General features: G+C 40.1%; 1 long non-coding RNA gene across 1 annotated transcript in view; it reads right to left on the reverse strand.

The window, feature by feature from the left end:
• Positions 1-15,829: 15,829 nt before the first annotated feature.
• LOC131504335 (uncharacterized) overlaps positions 15,830-22,940 on the reverse strand; it is a 65,210-nt gene continuing 58,099 nt past the window's right edge. Inside the window, exon 3 of the long non-coding RNA XR_009257930.1 lies at positions 15,830-15,937. This is a non-coding gene — a long non-coding RNA (uncharacterized LOC131504335). The remainder of the gene's footprint in view (positions 15,938-22,940) is intronic.

Raw genomic sequence — 22,940 nt, forward strand, 5'->3', positions numbered from 1 at the left:
TGGCAGGCATAAAGAGGGCTGGAGAACTGTCCGAGGTCTTTATTTTTTAATGTTCATTAAGTTTTGAGAGAGAGAGCATGAGCAGGGGGAGTGGCAGAGAGAGAGGAAGACAGAGGATTTGAAGCAGGCTCTGGGCTGACAGCAATGAGCCTGACACAGGGCTCAAACTCACAAACCATGAGATCATGACCTGAGCTGAAATCAGACTACTCAACCAACTGAGCCACCCAGGCACCCCAACCTGGAATCTTTTACATAAGGGCACTAATCCCATTCATGAGGGCTCTGTCCTTATGACCTCATCCTAAAGGCCCCATGCCTTAATATCATCACTTTGGGGATTAGGATTTTAACATATGCATTTGGGGGAGACAAAAACATTCAGTCCATAATAACCAGTAATCCTCTAGGATACAAGCTCTCTCAAGACAGAGCCTCTTTCTTGTTACCTAGTGTCTGGACTTACAATAAATGCTTAATAAGTATTTATTGAAGGAAGGAAGAAAAGGACACCAGCAACTGTGGGTTTGGAAAATCAAGGCTGCCTGTCATTTGACATCCCCAAAGATATGACAAAGGACAACTGAAAATTTGCCAAGGCCAAGCATGAGAGCAGATGGGAGAAAGGGCCAGGTAGGTACTAAAGAAAGAAATGGACACTAGAGGAAATGTGGGAGCTCTCGTTCCCAACTTTCAAATAAAAGTGAGATCAACTCATTTGCAGATCAATTTTTCTTCACATTTATCTCTATTGATTTGTCACTTTTGTTAAGTGTCTACCCTAAAAGCTAATCACTTTGCTTCCATAAAGCTAATCCTAGATTCAGCCCAGAGGTCATTTTTAGTTACTCTTAACCATACTGTCTTCTAACAAGCTAAGTAATTTCTCTCCATCTTTGATGTTTATGCCATTCAAATGTTTGTAGAGCATTATCACATCTCCCATTAGTTGTTGCTGAGCTAGGCTTTAAGGATTAGACACATTTAGACCCTTTAAACCTGGTAAATGCCTCAAATCAATCCTTCCAGTACTCTAACCATTTCTGATGTTCTTCTTGACTGTCTTCAGTATCTTTGTATATTTCTATACCACTGAGAACTCTGTGGCTCAATCTGATATTCAAAAAAAAAAAGCCTCACCAAAGTCATATAATGACATAGTTTTCTCAGATCACCTACATCAAAATGCCCTAATGAATCAGAACCTCTAGGAGGCCAGTGCAGAAATTTAAAATGTTAAATTAACAACGAAGTCCGAGGTTTTTCTTAGGCACACTAAACCTTGAGGACTACCCACAAAAAGTCATTTTGACAAATCCTCAACATAAAACTTAAATATCTTTACTTTTTTTTTAAAGATTTTATTTTTAAGTAATCTCTACACTCAACATGGAACTTGAACTCAAGAGTCTCATGCTCTACCAACTGAGCCAGTGAGGCGTCCCCTTGAATATCTTTTCTACGTACATACCTATACATAAAAATTTAAGAAAATATATTATCTTCTATTATTTGTGACTGTTTCACAAGTGAAGGTGGCAGAGAGAAAGCAGAAAGAGTCTCAGACATGCAGGAGAGGGAACGAGAGGCTTTAGGTATGTTACTTATAGTCTTCTTCCCCATTACTCTGCAAATAGCAGCTACCCTTCTGTTTATTTCAAGTTCATGGAATTAGATTCATCATACCCTTGATTCTTATGGCACACTTTCATCATTGGTCTATGCAGCTTTGTTTATTTATTTGTTCATTTTGCTTGCTTATTTAAAACACAATAGACACCAGTGATTCCCATTGCCTAACACAGAAATTGGAACATTCACAATGACTTACATTCTCCTGTGTGATCTTTTGTTTTCCTATCCCTTTGTCCCACCTCCTTTTACTATAACAACTGCAAGGGCTAATTCTGAAGCTGGCAGGGAATGTGCTGGGATATTTTATAAAGTTCTTCCTTTGCACTGAAAAGAACCATTACGAAAAAAAAGAAAAAGAAAAACTACTCAAGCTATCCAATTTGGGTAGAACAAAAGTGTTTTAAAGTAAGAGGAGATCTAAAAAATAATTTAAAGTCACATTATCAGGAATCCTGAATGCTATGCTGATGAATTTGGACTCTCATTTTAATACACAGTGTGGAGCCACTGTGTATTTTTGTCGTTGTTCTTCTTCAGGAATATTCCCCAGGCAGTGGGATGGGGGCATGGAAATGGGGAGAGACGATAAGCAGGAACAACGGCGAATAAGTTGTTTATTCAACAAGTGTGCCCTAAATGCCTACTGTGTACCAGGTGCAGTACTAGGCTCCAAAGATACAAAGAGAGTTTCCACCCTCAAAAAAGTCACAGTCAGTGGAGAGACAGACAAAGAAATTTAGTGTCATAGATGAAATGAGAGAATTATATCCAAATAAGAAGTGAGACCCATAGGAGAGTCAACTCCATTAGGGAAATGAAGAGTACCAGGAAACGCTTTCACAGAGAAGGTCATGTTTGAACTAAGTCTTGAAAGATGGCTTTGAAACAACTGTAAATAAAACACAACTTTGAGTCTCAGAAATAGGAATCGAAAAGGACTAGTGCTTTTAATCCAAATTCCACCTCACGTCCACTTAGTTTCCAGAACGTCACTATCATTCATGTACGCCTATTGAAGACAGGAGCCATGTGATTCAGTCTCAACAGTGCACATTCAGCAAGACACTGTTCAGCAACAGAGTAATTCTGAAATCACTCAACCCCTTTGGATTACATTTGAAGAATGACATTTCACAGCTATATGTTTTTTAAAACTTTAACTTCTTCTCCCATATATTTTTTTCATACCCTGGAACACCTCTCATGCCACTCCCCTCAGGACTCTCTAAAAATACCTCCTCCTCCACATCTAGTCTGAACACTCTGATTGTTCTACCTTTTCCACCTATCTTTCTCATTTTGCATCACGAATCCTCCAAAATCTGGCCTGGCAATAGCAGAACACTCTTCAGGAGGTAAGAAAGGCCAAGAAACTGCAGGTAAAGCCAAAACACTGTTTTGCAGACGAGGGAAAGAGAAAGGCTCAGAATATTGTTAGGTTATCTCTGTATTCAAATACCTAGTTTTTTAAAAAACAGTGGATTTATCAAAAATATGTATAACCTGTGTCTTCTAGCCTGATAGTCTTCTCTATCATCTGAGAAGTTGGAAGACTAAAAAATACAGGGGTGGAAAGGCAGGTAAGAACCAGATTGTGGGAGGCCTTGAATCCAAGCCAGGAAGCTTGAATTTTACACTCCTGTCAATAGAAAGTCAGTCATCAAAAGGTTTTGAGAACATCTTAAGAAAATAATACATCAAATGGTTGGAGGAGAGAAAGTTATGAGGCCACTAACAGTCCATTATTATCTTCCTCAGTGTCAAGCATAATTCCACATATTTAAGGGTAAGATTATTGTTTCTTTTCCCAAGAACCTGCATTTACCATTAGCTACAAGAAAGGGCTGGACTCTATTGTTTCCTTTGTTTCCCTAGCCTCCAAAGCCATTCTCTATTCAACACTTACTTTGCCTCCTCCCTGAACCTGGAATATTTTTTTCCTCCCCACCAAGTCAACAAACCAGGCTCTCTTTCATCAAACACAACCTCAAAACCCATTCTCCCTACATTCTAAGTGAATAACTGGTATGCACAGATGCTGAATTCTTTCTTTCTTCTTAATGTTTCTGTAAATTTCAAAATGCCAAATATTCCTTTTCACGAAATCTCCATTGACTCAGATGCAAATCCTAACCTTGTTGTTGCCATGTTTTAGAACTACTCGTTGGTAGTTGGTGGTCAAAAAAAACCTCTTTTCCCTTTTCTTTTTATTTATTTATTAATTATTATTATTATTATTATTAAATAGAGAGAGTGTGAGAGAGCAAGCCAGAGAAGAGGCAGAGGGAGAGAATATCCCAAGCAGGGCTCAATCCCATGACTCTGGGAACATGAACTAAGCTGAAATTAAGAGCCAGATTCTCAACCAGCTGAGCCACCCAGGTTCTCACCTTTCTTTTGAAAAAACTCATTCCAAATTTAGTGCCCAAATATATGAGATAGCCATTTGTCAAAATACAAAGATAGAATTATTAATTTTTTTAAGTTTTAAATAAAGATGGAAGTGATAATCTTGAATAAATTACAATGTAATCATTGACACCAATATCTCCCTTCTGAATGGGCTGGAGATGCTCTAGAGATGGACCTTCTATACATGTTCTACATGTGCAGCTCACTTCTGAATGTGCTCTAGATGCACACCTCACTACTACCTTTTGCTGTAGGCAGAATATAGATGAACAACTTCTTAATCTATTTTGGTGGTCTGTTTTTTAATTGGTACATTTAAACCATTTACATTAACATAACTACTGAGAAGAAAGGCCTACTTCTGCCATTTTGCCATTTGTTTTCTTTATGTATTATATCTTTTTGTTCAATTCCGCTGACACTGCCTTCTCTTGTTTTCATTTTTTCTAGTGTACTATTTAGATTCCCTATTCATTTCCTTTCCTGTATATTTCTTCAGTTACTTTTGTTAGTGATTATCACGGAGGTTACAATTAACATACTATGTCTCTAACAATCTAAATTGATACCAACTAAGCTTTAACAGCATACAAAATCTGTGCTCCTGTACTTCTCTCTCCCCATATGCCCTTATCATCACAAATTAGATATGTATATACTGTGTGCCCATTAACCTAGAATTATAATTAATCTTATGCATGTCTTTTAAATCATACAAGAAAATCAAAAGTTACAAACCAAAAATACAATAATATGGCTTTTATATTTACCTATGTAAGTTACTTATACCAAAGTTCATTTCTTCATATGGCTTCAAGTCACTATCTAGTTTCCTTTCATTTCAACTTGAAAGACTAGCATTTCTTGCAGAGCATGTCTATTAGCAATGAGCTCTTTCAGCTTTTGTTTATTGAGAAATGTCTTAATTTCTCTTTCATTTTTGAAAAGTAGTTTTTCTAGATGTAGAATTTTGAGTTGGGTTTTCTGTGTGTGTGTGTTTTTTTTTTTTGTTTTTTTTTTTGCTATCAGCACTTTCAACATGTCACTCACTGCCTTCTGCCCTCCATGCTTTCTGCTGTGAAGTCAGTTGTTAACTTTATTAAGAATCACTTGTCAGTGATGAATTGCTTTTAACTGCTCTTCTCAATATTCTCTGTATTTAGCTTTTAGTAGTTTGATAATAAGATGTCTTCCTGTGGGTTTCTTTGGAGTTTACCCTATTTAAGGTTTGTTGCAATTCTTGGATGTGTAGATTCATGTCTTTCATCTATTTTGGGAAATTCTCAGCCATTATTTCTTCAATATGACTTCTTTCCCTTTTCTCTCTTCACCTTCTGCAATTCTCATAATTATATGTTGGTATAGCTGATAGAGTCCCACAAATCCTTTAGGTTTTTTTCTTTTTTCTCCATTCTTTTTTTCTCTTTCTGCTCCTAGACTCAATTTCAATATTCCTGTCCTTAAGTTTACTGTTTCTTCTCAAATTTACTGCTGAATCTCTCGAGCAAATTTTTCATTTCAGCTATTGTACTTTTCACCTTCAAAATTTCTATTTCATTTCTTTCTTATAATATCTATGGCTTCATTGATGTTCTTTATTTATTCATTCATTTGTCCTGCTGGTTTCCTTTAGTTCTTTATCCAACAGTTTCATTTAGATCTTTAGATTTAAAGTCTTTTTCTAGTAAACCTAATGTCTGAGCTGGCTCAGGACTCATTTCTGTCAATTTATTTTTTCCTGTGAATAGCCATACTATCCTGTGTCTTTGTATGCCTTATAATTTTTGTTGAAAATTTTGTTGACGTTTGACATTAAAATGTGGTAACTCTGAAAATCAGAGTCTCTCTTCCTCCGTGGTTTGCTGTTATTGTTTGCTGAGGGCTTCAGTCATCCATTTGTTAAGTGACTTTTTCCAACTATTTTTTGCAGACTGTATTCTTTGTTATGTGTGATCCCTAAGGTCTGCTTCAATCTCAGCAGACACTCAATGACCTGACAGAGATTTCCCTAAATGCTGAAATTTAGCAATCACTTTCTTCATTAATCTCTCTCTCCATTATCTTAAGGTTTTTTTTTAAATTAGATTCTAGAGTTCTGAAAAACATGAGTCTATCTGTTTTTACTGGTTAAATGGCTACCTCACTGGAAGAACCAGTTCTTAGAGCTTCTGACTTCATCATTTCTGTGACATCACTCATGCATATCACTCTGAATGTGGTCTACATGCAGATCTCGCTCTGTAAATGTTCTAGATGCACTCCTTACTTCTGAATGTACTCTACATGTGCACCTCACTTCTTTCTGTATATATTCTAGATGCACACATCACTTTTGAATGTGCATCTAGATACTTGCTTCCATGTGCCCAATTAGATTTGAGTTTATCTCCAATTAGAAGACAAAGGGCTATAAGGGGAATGACTTTTCTTAGCTTATTTATCATTTATTACGTGACAAAGAGAAATTTCTTTCATATTTACATATATTTATTCCTTTCTATCTTTTTCTCAGAATGGGCTTTAATGGTTGCTCTTTACTAGTTTTGCTTTTGGCCTATAGAGTAGGATTTGTAATAAGGTATGCGAAAAATCAGTGTTGACAAAAAAGCACAATGATTCCTTTTTGTTTCAGCCTTCCAGTAGTCCCCTATGAGGAATAATGAGTTAATGCTCGCAAGCCCCTCTGAAGTATTAGGATATTACATATTACTGAGAAGAGGCAAGAGCCGTATGTTAAAAATTAATTGGAGGAAACCACTTGCAGATTGTAATAATGAAACATCCCAAGTTCCAAGGGCACTGGGGACTTCAAGTAAACAAGCCCTCATTAATTTGGCTAATTAGTCACTTGCTGTATTTGCTGGTTTATAAGAGGCACCCTTTTAAGCAGAAAATTGAGCTGTAAAGTGCTAAGAGCCATATGTGTGGTAAAGATGGCATTAGTACCCTATACCTAGGATTTCGAAACATATCTCCAACATTCAGAAATGCATTTAGGAGACTGGGACATTTCAGGTTCATCCATGTAACCTGAATGGACACAGAGAAGATGAGAAAATAGGCTCTGCTCTACTAGATGGAGGAAAGAGAAAAGGTTAGGGAAACACTGATGGAAATCACTGTTAATTTTTTTTTTCCAAAAGGGAAGCCAATAGGCTTTTTCAGACTAAGCTTCACACACAAGGGTAGTGCCTCATTATTGTCAACATTGAGGCAAGAGAAAGGGAAGAGGCAAGTTTGATTCCTATGACTGGCAAATACAAAACCCCATATACTCCAGCTCTTGAGAGTCTCATAATGAAAGAAAATTAGATATCTCGTGTAAACTGTGGCAAAGCCTGGTGAACTATTCTGCCACAGAGAGTCCCCATCCACTGAACTGAATGCTTGTGTCTATCAGATACAGTGCTTGACTTTCTCGGGCTAAAAGTTACTGGGAAAGTCTTACCTTCCATTTCCTTCTTACGTCAACATATGTCATATGTTCAATCACTGAAAAATGTTCTTGATCTTATTCTCAAACCCTCATGACCTATTAATCCAAATTCAATTAAAATTTTTTGTATGTATTATGTACAAAAGCCCTAACTTGTAGAGAGTACAAAGATGATTAAGATTTTCTCCTATCGTAAAGGACTTCAAATTTGCCTCTGCAAGCAATGATTGTCATCTACAGGATAAAGAGCATGTTACTTGTAGTGGAATACAATGGCTGGCTTCCTGTCATCTGAAACTGAAATAGTTTCCAAATTCAATTCACTTAGAACTCCATGATTCCAAACGCATTAATTTAAATGAATTCTCATGTAGCACATGCACTTTTCACCACTGCGTTTGTCCCAGAATGGCTCTCTGCCTGCTTTCCAAATACAGTTCAAGTGGACCAAAACTGCACAGAAACTGTGGGAATAACCAGGGCTTCTGTGGTTGGTGCAAAGAGGAAATGTAAATATCCTTTTAGCAGGCAAGAAGCTAGAATATATTTTTGAGTGTTGCTAATGAGTGGAAGAAGCAAGCTGCTTTTATCATGCAGTGGTGCAAATTAGATATTTATGGGTTTCCTGTGGTGTTCAAGGTGTTGCTCCTTTCCAGTATTTTAGGAAGGAAAGCTTTGTGTTCTAAGAATAGTTTCATTGATGATTCTCCGTTGGGCACAAAGATATTCTGATGGGACTAGTAAATTTTGTCTGAAAAGCCTGAAAATCTTAGTGAGTGTGAGGCCTACCTTCAGGCTTTGGGGTATGTTTGGGTTTTTTTTAGTGGTTTTTAACAGCTTTATTGAGATGTAATTCATAAACCATACAATTCACCCATTTCAAGTGTACATAATTTGATGGTTTTTAGTATCTTCACAGATTAAGTGCAACCATCTCCACAGTCAGTTTTAGAACATTTTCATCACCTCAGAAAGAAACCCTATACCCTTTAGCTATCACTCCTCTATCTTCCCATGATCTCATCCTCTAAGCAACTAATACGTTTTCTGTCTCTACAGATTTCTCCATTCTGGAAATTTCATATGAATGGGACCATATACTATGTGGTCTTTTGTAACTGTCTTCTCTCACTTAGCATAATTTCAAGGTTCATCCATGTTGTGGCATGTATCAGTGCTTCATTCTTTTTTATGGCGAAATAAAATTCCATTGTATGAATATGATGAGGGACCATAAGGCAAGCTGAGGGCAAAGCACAAGCCAGCACAACTCCCTCCCCAAGTGGGATATGTGTGATATTCCTCAGGCTCTCCAGGCTGCCAAAGAACAAAGGAAAGGACAGAAAGCAGATGGTTAAACTGTTAAGAATCTCCATCAGTTTACAACTATCTTAGTACAATTACAAAGAAAAAGGCAATCTTATCAATAGCCTAATCTCCAGAAACCTATAGACTCAGTTTCCTGGAGCCCCAACATCACCCTTCCTTCCAGAGTGATGTGGGGAACAAAGAAAAGAGGTAAATGGCAGATAAAATTGACTTTCCTTATACCCTGCAGCCCATTGACAAATACTTGAGGCAGGAAGACTAGAACGTTTTTCCAGGAACGTTCCAGGAACGTTAATGCTTTGCCAGAGGGAAAAACAACTTTAGCTTGACAACACCTAGGCCTCCAGTAATCCAGTCTTTAGCATATGGAAAATCCCTTTAAGAAACCCCCTCTTGATTTCACCTCCCCCAGCCCCATAGCATATGAGTCACTCTTCACAACCCCAGTACAGCTCTTTTGCCCATAGGTCGTGTCCCCATGCTTTAGTCTTCAAGACGTCTTCAAGAATTCTTTCTTGGCCATCGGCTCCGAACCCCACCATAACCCCAAAACCCCATCCAATATACCAGATGTTGTTTATTAATTTTTCAGTTGGACAAACTGGACATTTGAATTGTTTCTACCTATTGGCTACTATGAATAATGCCACTATAAACATTTGGCTGTACAAGTTTTCATGTGTCCAGAGGCTTTCATTTCTTTTGAACACATACCTAGGAATAAAATTGTTAGGATATGTGGTAACTCCATGTTTCATCATTACAGGAACTGCCAGACTGTTTCCTAAAGTGGCTGTACCACTTAATGTTCCCATTTACATTCCCAGCTTATGAAGATTCTGATTTCTCCATATTTTTGCCAACACTTGTTATCATCTTTTTTATTATAGCCATCCTAATAGGTATGAAGGGCTATTTCATGATTCTGATTTGCATTTCTCAGACAATTAATGATGCCAACCATCTTTTCATTTGCTTATTAGTCATTTGTATCTTTTCCTTGGAGAAATGCCTATTCAGATTCTTTGCCTATTTTTAATTGGATTATTTGTCTTTTTATTATTAAGTTATAAGAGTTCTTTATATATTCTGGACATAAGTCCCTTTTCGGATATCTGATTTGCCAATATTTTTTCCCATTGGACTATCTCTTCACTTTCTTGATGGTGTCTTTTGGAGCACAAACATTTTTAATTTTGATGAAATTTTAAAGAAATTCTGTAGCATGGTGTTTTCAACACTCCAGCAGCATGGATCAGCTTTTGACGTCACCTAACTCTCACCCCACTCTTTGACACGACCACCTCTAAACCCCTCACATTCATCCTCACATCCCTTCTCTCTTCTTGTGCATTCAGCCTCGAGCCGCACTGCCTTCCTTCCATCTTTGATACACACCGAGCTTTTTCCTACATTTGAATCTTCACATTCACATATCAGTTCAAATATTATTTCCTCAAAGAGAACCCCCCTGCCACCCATCTGAATCACATCTAGTCATTATCACAATCCCTGTTTGATTTTCCTCATAACACATCTTGGTTGTTTATTTACTTGTATAAATACTAAATTATTCCACCAGAATATAAGCTCTATGAGTGTATCTTTTAGGTTATCCATTTTGTTCACTGCTGTATCCTAAGTTCCCAGAATAATGTCCACCACTTAGTAGGTGCTCAATAAATATTTGTTGAATGAATGAATGAATCCTCTAGCCCAGACATTATGCTAGGGACTAGTGGCAAAAGAGTAAATAAGACAGATCCCTGAACATGGGTAGTGTCCCATTAGAAACATGCCTTGTGATCAGTGTTCTTAGAGGAGAATGTTTGTTTGTTTACAGGAAATTCATTGGCAGGATGAATTCATTTTTTTATTAAGTTTTTAATTTTAATTCCAGTATAGGTAACATACAGTGTTATATTAGTTTCAGGTATACAATGTAGTGATTAGACAATTCTCTACATCACTCAGTGCTCACCAGGATAAGTGTACAGTTATTTTTTAACTCTTTATTTGTAAATAAACTTAAAGATATGAATACTCAGCACTCCTTCAATCAACTTTATTCTCTTCACAAATACACTTTTCATTGCATTTCACTCCTGCTAACTCACCCTGCAAAAATTTTTATATTTTCACTAGTAGCCAAGAGAAGTGAATGGACCTGATTATACTCTCTTCCTCCATATCTACTGACTGATAAATCATAATCATAATCATAACAATGCTTTGTAGAAAAAGTTTGCTGCCCTATCCTAAGGAGGGAGGAAAAAGCTACCCTCCTCTTCTGATCTAGTTGGAAGACTCAGGCTGGCCACTGGGGGGCTGGGTTTCAGTCCCAGCTTACCTAGAATTAACTGTGTAACCGTAAGTGTTGTGTACTTTTTTAGGCTCCAATTTCCTCCCCAGTGATTTTCAGTTGATAAGATCTTTGCTACTTAATTTATGGAATTTGTGTGAAGATCAAATAGGGTAGATGTCAAAATACTTCTAGCTCCTCCGGGGCAGGGAATGTGCTATAATCAACTCAGTATCTCCAGGGACACCCAGATTTAATCAGGTGCAAAAACACTTCCTAAAAGACTCCATCCTCTTAATGCACCTCCACACCCTTGCCTAACTCATTTCCTCTGCCTGGAATGACATTTGCTTTCCCTTTTCCCCCTAACTCCCTTCCATGCCTCAGTGTTTGTATAAACATCCTTTCCCAGTAAGGAATGCTGGTTTTGAATATTCTGGGCTTCAGAATCTTCAATGTAACAGTCATATGGGGATTAACAGCTTCAAGATTAAATAGGAATGACCAAAGATATACTCTATAACGGGAACCACACATACATACGCTATAACAAACTAGAAAGGACATTCAGTGTATTTCCAAGTTTCCAAGTCCTAAGAAACTGGTGATAATTCTTAACCAGCATGGCCAAGAAGTGTCTACTATGAGCTGGTCTACAGCATTCTTTTTGCAGTCTCTGTGATGCTTCCGTCTGCCCATGCTGCTCACCTTCTTTGCCACTGGCATTAATATATTCACTCCTTGCTTCAGAATTTGTTTCAGGAGTTGTTAGCTTTAGCTTATGCATGTTTTCAAGCCACGTACAGTTGTGCAGATTGCGCACTGCAAAGAAGCACCCACTTGGTGGGTGTGGGGGAGTGGTAGGAGTAGGGGCTGAAATCCAGCCTGTCCCGTGCTAGCCGTGCCAGGAGGAAGAGGTGTCTTTTCCAATCTGTCCACCAACAGGCATCAACATTTGGTGATTTATAGCATATATAAGCTTGCAGAAGCTCTCTTTCAAAATACCAAGCAAACAAGTCAGTCTTTATCAATTAATTTCTACAGAAGACTGCATCCCTCCAAAACTCTGGGTAAAGGGGACAGCTCCAGGATGCTGCCTCTCCCTAACCTTGATGGTTCTGGTCCAGGGACTGTGGTCTCTCTCCTCTTGATCCATGTTCACCATCCTGAAAGAGGAGGAGGCATTTTGAAGCCTTTTGGTGAAATGTTCATTTCTTGATCGGGATCTGAACTGCGAACTAGTCTCTCTCTGGGATAACACTTCCCCTCTTTCAGAAGTCACTCATCCCAGTGGTAGCGACGGGGGTTGACGACAGTTAAATTATGTGATGCTCAATATCCTGGGGGCTACACATGCATTACAGTGAAAATGTACCTCTAATGAGGAGGGCCACTCAATCTGTGCATTCTACCCCTGTTGTCTTTGCTCTGAAATGTTTACAAGGCATTTCACAATATTGGGGTGAGGAGTAAAATAACTGTAGAATGTCTGACCAAGTACCAAAGAGGAATGAAACGATTTGCAATATTTTTTCAATATTTCTCTAAGACCTTAATGAAATGTGAAGTTTAAAGGCACTCCACGCAATTGAAATACACATGATGTTCTTTAAGGAAATTTTCATAGAAGCCAAAAACTCCATCATCATTAAAATTAAATATGTTGTCATTAAAAGAAGTGGGCTTCTTGTAAATGCACTGAAATGTAAAAATATTACTTCAAACTTAAGTCCAATGCACCACAAAAGGAGGAGGAGATAGCTGTTGAAAGGATTAATAATGAGAAATGACAGAACTGTTTTATATCTATTTCTTTGTGTTTCCCCCCTTCTCCTTAAAAGCAAAGATACTATAATAAAAAAATTTAATAAGTAAAAAATACATTTTAAATGAAAAACCATGATTAACTTATTAAGAACCATTAAGTATATAATTACAAGGATTCTATTACATTAAGATACCAATTTCTTTAAAGCCAGAAATAATACCTACTGAAACTTTAATTATTTAAATGAGAAGAGAAAGAGGCATGTTATCTTCTCTGACAAAGATTAAAATCAATTTAATTGCTTCTCTGCTGCCTTGACATGATTCTTGCTGTGAGTCAAGCAACCAAAAAGGGAAATTAATACCGCAGCTGTTAATCAAGTGATATCCGTGCACTCCGTTTGATTGCATCAGGGAGAAAACCATTGCTACTCGACTGACTCGGGCGTCCACACCACTCTGTGTTGTTGGTAGGAGCTGGGTGAGCTCTGAGAGGTGCTGAGTCTGGACTTCATTTTTAGAGCCTGTGAGAGCCCCGGCTGAGTTACGGCCTCAGGAAATTGCAGGTTGCTGTGTTTGAGCCTGAGTAAAGGCAGTTCTATCAAGACAGGGGGGTCTGTTCCAAATTAAATTCACCCTCTGGCTCCTGATTCTACTGTCCACAGTGTGAAGTACAAAGAAACACAAGGGCATAGCAGGGCTGGAAAACGAAAAAGAATATGAGAATGTGGCTAAGAGGGATGCTTTTTTGCCTGTAGAGCATAACAATATATTTTTCAAGGTAGACAGCAGCAGTTTCCAGAGGTCAGACAGCAACTCTCTCACCCGAATTAGAACATGCATTTGAAAGCAAGGTACAGTGGCAAGTGATGTGCACCTCAAGGCCCTAAATGTGCCGGTTTAAAAGCAGGGCTTTTGTGAAACACCAGCACCAAGCGAGCATCCAGCAGCATCCACACTTGGCAAACTAATGTATCTGATTGTAAGAAAATGGTATTGTAAAATATTTATGAGGCTGGAAATACAAACCAGTACCCTGCCTCATCATGTCTTATCAGCCCTTGTTAACTTTACAGATGATGAGAGGCACCGGAATAACTGAGGTTGTCGAAATGAATGGATCTCAGGCACTCTGCACCCGTGGAGCTCAGTCTCATCAAGAGCCCTTTTTTCAGGAACTTTTAACCCTCCTCTTCCTGTTTGCCTTCTCTTGTCAGAGACAGAGGTGGATAATAACAAGCCTCAAGTAAATACATTCCGGGGGAGAAAATTCTCCTGAGGACCTTACCTTTTCTCCTGGATAGGAGAAAACCTCCAGTTAGGGAGCGAAAAATTCAGTTCACAGGAAAAAGTTTTCAATCTGGGCTGTTTAATATCCCTGCCAGTGACATGAAAGGATCCTGAGGAAAGTGGCCAGCTGGAGGAGAAGCCTGCATCTAGCAGGATATGCAGAAAGGCAGAAACAACACAAAACAAAAATCCCATACTGCCCCCAAAAGATTACTCAACATTTTTTACATTACAGAAAACCCATCATCGGCTCAGGTCAGCCCATAAGATGAGTTAAGATGCCCATCAGCTCTTATTGTAGCTGAGCTCAGTTCACCTGTCCCCAGGATCTGTAGACGACTCTGCCTGGCTCTTTTTCATCAAATACAACTCATCGTACTATATTGGATCACCTTGCTGTTAGCCTGGCACTGTCCCTCCCCATTTCAATTTGACCAAATTGAAACAGATGCCCAGAGGCCACAGAGATCAAGACTGGTATAACAAAATTTGGAGCCAGTTTCCAAGCTTAAATCAATATTTAACGGTAAGCCCGCTTTTATTTATTTATTTTTTGGCAGGCTTTTACTGGCAAATATCACTTTAAGCCGAAAGCCAGAAGCCTTAATTATAACGGATGCCGTTCAGGCTATATTTTGAAAAACAATAACTCATTTGACAAGCCAACCTGGTAGTTTAAGGAATTGTGCTCCCCCAGAATCAGGCAAGGAGAGGAGTGTTATTGCTTTCTGTATCCTTCAAGGATGTATTTAATTACCTCATCTTCAAGCACACACAGACAATTCAAATAGGGGAGAGAGAAGGGGGGGAGTGAGAGCCGTTCACTGTCTCAGTCAAACCCGGCGGAAGCCCCGGGCCCACCAGCGACATCAGAGGTACAACATCCCCAAGCCGGCGCAGGAGAAGGATCCGTGGAGAAGCGCGCAGTGGCAATCACTGGCCAAGGCGGAGGAACATCACCCACAGAACTTACACGCACGGACCTCTGGCTAGCATGAAGACCGGTATGCGTGCTATCCCAGGCGACCTTTGTCTCACCTCTCTGCTCCCCAACACATGTGGCAAACCTTCTGATGGGTCCACATCTCGACAGCTGGGAAGGAAGTGATATTAGGTCAGAAACATAAACCCCAATGGGCTTGTCAGTCTCAACAAGCCCAGGCTAGGAATTTTATTTCTTCAGTACAATTTTCGGAATGAGTTGCAGATACCAAAATTCTGTTTTCATCTTACCTACTTTGAACAGCGATAGCAAAATAGAAACAGATGATCCACATAAGTTATTATTAAAGATTAAAAAAAAAAAACTATGCACGTGCAGGTATACAAAACAAATCCACACCCAACTTAGCAACCAAAACACAGCTCACCAAGAAACAGAAGGGACTCAAAGCCATCATGAAAGGAGAAAAAAAAAAAAAAAACAGTCCCCACATGGGCACCAAGCCTGTTTCTCCCCCGTCTGCCAGAACAGAGTCAGGAATGGTAGTCTTGTATGTTGTTTTACAAATGCAGACCAGCCTCCAGCTACCGTTCTCTTCCCTCTAGAAAGTAAAAATTCCACGAAGCTTGTCCCCCTTGAAATGCCACCCCCAGCCCCCACCCCCCTCCGCTATCTCCCCACCAGGGCCTTCCAGAGACTTGATACTTGCCTTTTGCTTCTCCTCCAGCTCTGGGCAAAATGACTTCCGCAGGATCTCTTCCAGACACTCCTATAGGTTCTCACACCCACCTCTGCAAGCAAACCGAGGAGGGGGGACCCCCATCTACATTGACACAAACACAGTTGTAGGGCTTTAATTTCATTTCATCGACTTCCCTTTGCAGCTTGTCTGTCTCTCCCATGTCTGCCGCCACAGCAGGAGATTAAAAGAACAGAGGAGGTAGAGGCTCTTGCGAGAACCACAGGGATTTTGGCAGAACCTTTACAGGAACCATATGGCAGCAACTTTGCAATACAGGAAGCACTTCTAAGGGAGAAGATATTATTATTCCCAAGGAATTTTTCTCACCCGCACAAGGGAATGGAGCACTCCTGCCACAGGATGGGAGTAATATTTTCTGGAAAGACTGTGTGAATACAGATGATATCTAACTTCCATGTAGCTAGTCATAACAGGTCATCATTATAATGCACAATATATTTTACCAAGCCCCAAACAGAGAAGACAATACATGGTATTTCTGATATTCCTAGCTATTAAAGCCTGCTTAGAGCACGTTTTACTCATGTGTGTAATGAAGGGACTGAACAAGATAAATGGTTTTTAATTTTTTTCATCTTTGTCGTAGACTCCTTTTTCAATCAAAATCTGATCCAGAAGAACTTCAGTACAGGAAACGAGATAATGACAGAGCACGGGTGGCTGAAGCAAGGGTCAAAGGTCTGGGTCTGCTTTCTTAGGCTCCGCCTCACTTTTTTTCTTCTTTCCTTCCTAGTTCTTCTTTTTCTTTTTCTTTTTCTTTCTTTTTATTTTCAAGGGTCTTCCCTAGATTATTATTCTTTGTTAATTTTCAACAGGTAGAACAAAGAGAGAAACACGCTTTACTCTTCGGGTAAAGAAAGACGAGCTATGTGTTACATTGCCTCAGTGGGTCCATGACTTTGCAACCAGCCCTGCAGTCCACATGGACCCCGGACTTCTCTCTTAACAATCCAGTGGGCAGAACTCAGCTAACAACCAGGACCAGCACTCCTAGAGACGTCCCCAGGACGCTGCCTCCAGCCCCGGCAGCCATGGAGTCTGTTGTGAATGAGACACAGCCACGGAGGAGGGATTAAAAAGTGGCTGAAGAAGGGCATCACCAACCCCAAACCACCTCCAATCTAGAGCCCCCAGAATGCATCAGAACTCTCATACCACAGGGATGCCTGTATATGGTTTGAATTTTAAAAATATATTTAAATTTGAGTTCACTCTTGATGTAATGTGTAGCGTTTACTTCTTAGGTCATCTTGAGTTCCTTCCCCCTCAGTTATTTAGCCCTAAACAAAAGAACCCTTCAGACACTTTAATGGAAATGCTCCTCGACCAAGGGAACCCAACGTTACTCTTGGTCAGATGGAAGCAATTGAGAAAGAATATAAAAATGTCCTTTAAGTGTCATCACTATAGATACATATGTGCTTATTATTCGTCATCGAGAACATATTCTAGAACAAGCAGTAATATAACTCACTTTCTCTCAGCATAAGTTAGGATGCTTTTAAGAAATAAGCATTCCAAGGGGTGCCTCGGTGGCTTAGTCGGCTAAGCGTCCAACTCTTGATCTCAGCTCAGGTCTGGATCTTAGGGTCATGTGTTCAAGCCTCACGCTGGGCTCCACATTGGGCATGGAGCCTACTTTAAATCAATGGGAAACAAAAGAGAGAAAGAAGCATTCCAAACATACTAGGAAGAGATACAGAGGCAGTTCATTTCACAGAAAATATGGAAGACCAGTTCTAGTCTTCTATGACCACTGTTAGATTTTTGGAATAGTGTTAGTTTCCCTTTCAAGGTGTAGTTTTAGAAGCCATCACTTTTTCCTGGATGAAAAACCTTGAGTATTTTATAGGTAAAATACTTTCAGAATTCCTCATCTGAAAATGTGATGATGACGATGATGATGGTGATGTCTATAACTAGTCTAAATATGCTTCACAGGAGGAGGAACTGGTACTTGAGTACTAGCCAAGGAACCTAATTCTAACACCTAGATTCTGGAACTGTTGGGAGTTAGCATTAGACCAAGATGTACTGGATACCTAGCAAGCTAACAATTTGGTGGTCCTTAATCAGGTATTATTTTTTTAAAAAATAGCTGTTTGACACTATCTATGGAAGATGTTGAGGGCTGAGATGAGAAAGAACAACTGCTGTCTATCAAATTCTATCTCCCCTTTTTTCTTAGCAGTTGGGCTCTTGCTAAACTACTCAAGAATTTACCTTCAGTGTCTCATCACCTCCCCTCCAAAGCAGCTTCTCTGTGGTTTCCTAACCCTGAGAGGAGTTCCAGAAATATCATTTTTCTCTATCTTTTCATATTTCCACGGATAGTTTAGAGCCCAGGAATATTCTAGTGCTCTGAATTACTGACACCCTAGGAAATGACCCAGCTGACCTCCCAGTTTAAGCTGAGTCTGGGTAGGGCTTCCTCCCTGACAGCTTCCCAGCTGACCTGACCTTCCAATTTAATTTGATTCTGGGCGGGCTGTCCTACCAGATCAGTAAAATAATACCAGAGTGAGTGGCAACCAAAGTCTTTGGTGTTGGGGGTCCAGCAGAGACAAACAATAGCAGCTAATATATCAAAAAGACGAAAGCAGGGTTGAAAGTGAAAAGGGATATTCTTTGGAGCTGAGACTGGGGGACTAGAACCAAACAGAAGCAGGGCAGGCATGAAGGAGGAGTATCCTGGAACCCGGGTCTTGGGCAATGGCAGTGATGACTGTGCTGTGTCTTGGCACTTTCCAAGGACTCCAAGGTGTATCACCGTGTTAGGGCAACTTAAAGGTCGAGGAAGACAGGCTCTACAGTTGGGAGAACTCAGTAAGATAATGCATGTAACGGTTCCTGCGTTTAGTAGGCCACTGCTCTGTAATTAATAAGCAAATGCTGTGATTACTACCTCTGCTGCCTTAATTACCAATGTCTCTCAAGTACAATTTGCTTGACATTCTTAGTCCTCTCAGAGAATGCAGTTCATGCTGGAGAAAGACATCAGTAAAGATCATGAGATTGGGATTCAGAGAGAGCCAAGTTCAAATTCCAACCCCATCACTCAGCAGCTATGTGAACTTAATCAATTCACGTAACCTGGAGCCTTGATTTTTCTATTTTTCAAAAATGGGGATGACAATAATGATTTGAAGGGATGTTGTGGGATTGAAGGCAGCATTCATAAAGGGTCTGGCCCAGAAGAGTGGTCAGTTAATGACATTCATTAGTGTTATTATTTTCATATATTAAGTTGAAACTGTCAGTCTGGGGGTCTTCTTTCTGGGTTTGAAAGAAACGAATGAAGTTTTCCCACTTATATAATAATTAAAAAAAAAAAAAAGAAGGACAGTTCCTTGGGCACTCCTGCCAGGAGAGGAGGTTATCAATGCAAACCCATTAACATACGCATTTTTTAAGTATTCAGATGATAGCAAGAAAACACCAGGGTCAGCACAAAGTAGCTTCAGTTTACTCTTGCAGTGTCCTTTCTTAAGGGGTGGAGGGAAGTGGGGAGGCCTAAATGTCCAGCGGGTTTGATTAATGGTTTGTTGTTGTTGTTTTTAGAAGAAAAACTTTTTTCTTGACTTGAGATTTTGGGATTTTCAAGTTCTAAATTGACGATCAGTGTCTTCAAAGATTAGAGAAGAATATTTGAACTTCCCAGATTGTGTGAAAAACTGTGGGAGTATTTCACATGTCTGTAGAATGATTAAAAAAAAAATCTCAGCAAACACTCACTCCTGAGAGACTGACAGAAACATGCTGAAAAGTCGGGTGGAAATCAACACACCCGACACCATCCAGAGACAAACACAGCTTCCAGGAGAAACGCTGGGACAGCAGCGGGTTCTGAGTGAGTCGCTTTTCTTGTGGGGTGGAACCAGCATGCTTTGTGGACAGGCTGCAGAGTATGTGAGCCAAAGCCTTGGAAAATTCACACACAAGCCAGCAATGCAACAGGTTTTGGCTGCGCACAGATCCAGCCTCCATGAGGAGTCAAGCACCAAGAGCTGGCACAGAGACACAGCACAGATGTTGGTTGGCGTGGTTTCCCGTTGTGCCCACCCGCCCGATCCTTCGGCACCCTCCTCCGCCCCAGGTGATGCCAGCCGCCTTCCCATCCTCTCCCCGCTCACTCACCCTGTCTCCATGAGGTGTCTCCGTGAGCCCCACAGACGCCTCCCTACTCTCAGACTCCTCTTGCAGAAAGAATGTTTGAAAAAAAAAAATTATGTATGATTTCCCTGCCCCATGCAGCCCTGTATGCTTCATGTACGATAATTTGAAAAACATGATTCTCAGAGACTTCACTTCTCTGGAAAAAGAGAGCGTAGTGTGCTAAGGAAGGTAACTGAGGTTCCACAGGGGCTCCTCATCATGCTCCCTCGCGCATGGGAAACTTGAGTTCACCATTCGATTTTCCACTTGCAGCAGCGAACAGATGTCTCCCCAGCCCCCTCTGCTAAAAACCTAGAGCGCTGCATCCCAGGAACAGATTAAAGTAGTAGCTGGAAGCATACCCAAGCTGAGGATTTACAGATGTTCAATAAAACCTGCAAACAGCCCACCAAAATCCCCGCGCAGAGCTGGAAAGGGCACACATCCAGCTCGGTTGGAAATGGGTCCACGGTGAGGGAAGGAAACAAGAATCATAGCTGTTCCAGATATGCATGTCACAAAGGATGCTGAGGAACTCAAGCGCATCCTTCAAGAATAGCAACTTTTCAATCCATCACAGTCTGTTTCTGAACCTCAGAATTCTCATTTCGCCATTAAAAATGTTCAGTTTAGTCAGAGGATATTCCAGATATTGTACTGCCAAGGAACAGTGAGATGCACAAGCCGAGGCAAGCTTGGCGTGAGGCAGAGAACGCAAATACCCTGAGAAATTGCCGGGTAGCCGATCAGAGGGCTCGGCACCAAACAGGCAACCCCGTCTTATTATCCTTCTCTCGATTGCCCTATTTGGACACATTTGTAAAAGCATTGCTCACCCCCACGCCTTTATTCCCCAAATACAGCAGATGGCTTCAGTGCAGTGTTTCAAATCAGATGTTAGGCAGAGACGAAGCCAGAGCCCAGAGCATCTGGGTTTTCCAGAAGCAGAACGCGGAGCATGTGAGAGGATTCAGAGATAACAGAGGGGAGAGATTGTTCAGGGTATTTACCAGGCCATTTTAGCCAGCGGGAGAATAACCCCCCAGACTTGTGTGATTATTCTTTCTTTAACTTCAGTGGGAAGAAAAGGTGTGGGTTCACAAACCACCGTGAGGGTGGAAATTTTAGGTAGATTTCTTTCTTCACTACACACAAATACACACACACACAGACAAGATGCCATCACCATTTTTCTATCTACATTATTTTAAATGGAGTATTAAAAAGAGATATACATGAGGATCAAGATAGGGGGAAAAAAAGAAATAATTCAGCTCAATGCAATGTTCATGTTTTTCAAAAACCTGAGTGGGTTGGGTTCAAAAGGACATACTACTGTCTCTGAAAATTATACTTTGTCTTTTTAAAGATTGTCAGGTACAGAGTTAGTTAAATTGTGAGAAGACACAAGGTGTAGAAATCACTTGATTTTATCAATATCTGAAAAAAGATCGAGGAATCGGAATGATGTCATAGTGTCCAGTTGGTTCCTCGTCAGCCTTGTTGCACTGCCAGCTTGTTAGTAACAATAACAGGCTGTGAGATCTTATGCATTCTATGAAATCTCCGTGACCCCACTTTGCTCATTTGTACAGTGAGGGGGTAAGCCCCATCTTGCACTGATATTCACTTACTTAGCATACTTAATACGATATCTTGCACACGAGTGCTAAGAAGTGATAGTTAATCATTATTCATAACAATACAAACTCCCCATATCTGTCACTACTGTTCTATCAGTTATCTCTAAACACTGGCTGCTTTAACTTAGAAAAACAGAAACTAGGCAGCTCAGACCTAGATCATGACCCTGGCTGGGCCCATAGAGAAATGGGGAAATGGGGAGAAATGGGGAAAGCAGGTGCTGACGTCATACCTCACTTCTAGGAAGTAGAGCGAGCCCACCGTTATCCTATCCTCATCTGGTGCATTTTCTCATTTCACCAATGGTTTCTCTTGGGGACTGTTTAGAATAGGAATATGGGCCTTAAACCTTCTTCCTATTTCTAAAATCTTTTTCGAACCTACCTAAAGATATGCGCTTCTTGGTCCTTAAAGTTATTTCAAAATAATATATACATTTGTGTGTTCCCCACTTTGAGAAGTAATGGCTAGTTGAAAAGGGCTAAGAATAGACCAATGGAAATTATAAATAAAGCTCAAGCACATAGGGTTCTACTCCCTGCTATTCTTTCTGTGTTTCCCTAGTGAACAGTATCCATTTCACTGGGTGTCTGTGCAAGCCAGAAAAATGAGAATTATCCTAGACATTTTTTCCCACTTTCACCTTCTCCTTCCCCCTTTTCTTCCTCATACCTTATCCTATAAGGTTATATAATGCCTTGCCCATTGCATATATTTGATGAATATTTGTTGATTCAATACCACTAATACCTAAAAGTTATATAGGGCTTACTACGTGCCAGACCCTCTTTTAAACATCTTGTATGTATTCGCTTATGTGATTTTCACAACTCCATCATCCCCATTTAACGGATGAGGAAAACTGAGTCACAGAGGGTTTAAGTGGCTTGCTCAGAGTTACATGGCTAGTAAATGGTAGAACTGCTTCTCAAATCCGGTCAGTTTAGTTTCAGAGTCCATGTGCTCAACCACTGTTCTTTACTGTCTATTTCAATCTTGAGACATTTATTTTAATCCTGCCACCAGAGTCACATATATTCATTCCAAGTTGAATAAAACAGTATATTGAGTATATTGTGTGTGTTTAGCTATTGTGTTTCTCTAGTCTGTCCTACAGATACTATTTTTTAAGTTTGCCTCACCTTCCCAATTAAGTAGGTGCAACCTGGGCCTCTAGAGTGGCATGGACACTAGTGTGGAGAAATATAAGGTAGACCCATCGCCCCTCCCTTGCAGGCTTATGGCAGCCCAGTTTCTCATACGC

This window comes from Neofelis nebulosa, chromosome 2 (genome assembly GCF_028018385.1).
Source record: "Neofelis nebulosa isolate mNeoNeb1 chromosome 2, mNeoNeb1.pri, whole genome shotgun sequence".
Taxonomy (NCBI): Eukaryota; Metazoa; Chordata; class Mammalia; order Carnivora; family Felidae; genus Neofelis; species Neofelis nebulosa.